The following is a 3,495-nucleotide window of genomic DNA, read 5'->3' on the forward strand; positions in this document are numbered from 1 at the left end:
TTTATTGATTTGTTTTTTTATAAAGCTTAGAAAATCAATGGGATGATTGGTTGGTTGATACATCCTATAAAGAAAATGAAAACTATATGTGGTTTGAATATTGTACATTGATCGATGCATGATGTAAGTTGACTATATAAAACTTGAACATGATCATTTCAAACTAAAGTATAGGTAGGTTATATGCATTTGTTATATTGTAGTTAATATATTTTAAGTATTACATAAGTCAAGTGATTCACGTTTTCGTTAAAAGAAAATTCAAGTTCATTATTGGACCGTACTCGTACTTAATAAGCTACATTAAATATGATATATTTTTAGGTTCATTTAATGACATTAAGTTTAAATTCGATTAAAGAAAACTCATTAATTTAACTGGAAAAGACAAGCATTAAAATAGGTAGTTTAATTTAATTCTCAGTGGCATGGAAGTGTAAATAAGTTAGAAAACTTAGGGGTATTTTTTAATGGGTACTTCTCTTTTAATAATAGAGACTAGGTAAGTAACCCACGCGATATCGCGTGGAAACTCATTTTTGATAAATAAATATAACATATTATAATCTATATATTATATAAAAAATAATTTTATTTTCAAAAAAAAATTCATGCCAAAACGTAGAACATATGTGATTATATTTATTTATAGATGGCATTAAAAATGTATATTCTATGATTTTAAATTACAACTAAAATACAAATACATCAAGCTCGCTTTATTAAAACCGGAAAGACTTTATCGTAGAAGCGGGACTTAGAAAAGTCCCCAAATATCTTTCTGACCATGGTGTCAATAGCCCATACTTTCAGTCTTTTTTAAAAAGACAACGTGAAGAGGAATAGATCAACAAAAGAGACTGAGCCCGGGAGAAGCCAATCACATTGAGTGTAGTTCTTGCCGGGAGAGTAGCGTCTGAGACATCTTTATCTGAGGCGTTCCTCGGCTTCGTCGTCCGGCTCATCCTCGGAATCCGAAAATCAAACTGAGACAAAAATAAAAAAGGAAACTCACCACCAAAAGAAAAAGGTAGGTTAACTAACTGCTTGTGAGGTTGAGGATTTGACTGTTATGAACTCTTGGCCCGTGCCTCCGTAGTGTAGTGTAAGTTCTTAGACCAAGATTCGAAACTTTGTCTTCCCGCTTCCCTTCGCCGGAAATTTTTGACAGAAAGTAGCGACACTGATATCTTAGAACTAATAAAATTATACATTTTTTTTATTATTTTAGGTAAGTTACACTAAAATTTTAAATTATATCAATTTATAATAAATAAATAAAATCTCTTATTAAACAAAAAAATCTTTTTAAATAAAAAAATGTATCGTTTTCGTTAGACGGTTGTGTCGTCAACGAAAAAGTACGAACAACTCATAACCTAAGAGGTACGAACACGTCTAAACTAAGAGATACAAACATGATGTGATTCAAGAGGTATGAACTTGTTCCAAGGGGTGGACGAATGTGCCTTGACCGAAGGTATGAATGTGTCATAACCGAAAAAGTGTAAATGGCGTGAACGAAAAGGTGTAAATTGAAATGAGATCCATAAGACAAAAAAATTTTCGGATGTGTAAAAACAGGCGAAATCTAATAAATATAAAGAAAATGATATATTCTAATTTGGATAGATTAAAATTATTTTTTAATCTATATTTAAAACTAAAGTTTTAAAATTTAAATATTAATTTTTTTTTAAACCTCACCTTTAAGTATAGATTATTTAACCCTGCGAGTATAAATGTCATTTTACCTTTTTTAATTGAAACATTTTGGTTATTTTGATCTTTGTGTGCTATATTTATGTTAAAATATATAGGCATATGACTTATTATCCAGGATTCGGATTCGATCCAAGATACGCTCCTGATCCACTCCAAAATACGATAAATGTGTTCAGATCCAAATGCGGATAGAAAGATCTTGGATCCGTCAAAACCGAAGCCGGATCAGAATATCTTAATTTTTAAGTCTGGATATCCATATTAGGATCGATTTTTAAAATATAATAAATTTAAAATTTTGTTAATAATTATATTTGATATACTAATATTTATATATAAAAGTCTTATAATATTATATTTTAATTTTAATATTATTATATGCATAAATAAATTCATAAATTTTGTAAAAATATTTAATTTATGTAATATTTTAGATTTTTATATTTTAAAATATATTTTTAAAATTATTTTTACGGATCCGGATCCAGATTCGGAACCGGATACTTGCAGGTATCATAATGTCTAGACGAATATCTGAAACCTGGATATCTGGAAGGAAAAAATCCGAATCCAAAAACTAAAATCAAGGATCATGATACTCTAAATTTTTCGGATATCTAGATCTGTTCCAGACCTTAAAAATATATATCACTAATTAAAAATAATATATTTTTATTAAAAAAATTGCGCGGATCTAAATCTAGTCTATGTTATTAAAGCAGAATCTCTACTAGGATTTTGCCATTGGTTTTTATCATATTTACAAGGGACTGCCATTACCTTTTTTGCTATTTTTTTTTTGAAAAACACCACATTAATTACAACCCATCCTTAGTCATATATTTAGCAAAGCAATAAAATTACAGCAATGTTTAATATACTTCCATTTTTGTTACTTGGTTTCTAAACAAATTCAATTTAAGAATTCTAAACAATTACATTAAAGATATAACTAAATTACAAAATATTCTTAGGACCCATAGCCCAATTATTCACGTTCTTAATCATTAATTATCACTAGGGATCGTTATCCGCGCCTTGGCGGAGTTTTTGTATTTTAATCTATTTTTGTCCCTTGCTTATTAATCTAACATTCAGTTTTTCAATGCATTTTATCTTCACTATCTCCTCTTGTCTTGTTTACATTTGTTTTCACGTTCTGTCGTTTGATTTGTCTTAGTTTTGGCTTGTGTAATAACTTAACCCTGCTCATTCTTCATTCATTCTTTATTGATTGATATTTTTGTCTCGCCTAGCTCTGTGTTGCCACTAATTTGCTAGAATCATTTTTCATCATCTGCTTCGTATTCTTTTCATATTCATTAACTACTGTCTACAATCTCTTTAAATCCTAAAAATCCTACATGTTCTTTTGTTTATTAAATCACATATTAAATATTGTTGAAACTGTTTATTTATTCTAATAAATTCTTACGATTATAACTAAGATGATACGGATAAAAAAACTGATTATAATTTAATTGAAATTAAAGTCTAAAGTAGAAGTTATTAAACTTGCAATCCTTCTTTTTGCCATCCTAGATAGCTTTAGTCAAATCAATTATATTGATTTAGAAAACCCATAAGCTATTTCAATCACAAACAACCGAAAAACAGGGGCATTTGTTATTGACGCTGCGGCGGGTTTCCTTTACTATAAACATAATTGCTTGTCACAACTATTAGTAAACCAAAATGTGTTTACAAAAGCTACTCATATAATAGTTTCATACTCATTTCTCTTTCTCTAGTCATCTCCTATGTTAGTAG

Source organism: Brassica oleracea, chromosome C9 (genome assembly GCF_000695525.1).
Source record: "Brassica oleracea var. oleracea cultivar TO1000 chromosome C9, BOL, whole genome shotgun sequence".
In the NCBI taxonomy this organism is placed as follows: domain Eukaryota; kingdom Viridiplantae; phylum Streptophyta; class Magnoliopsida; order Brassicales; family Brassicaceae; genus Brassica; species Brassica oleracea.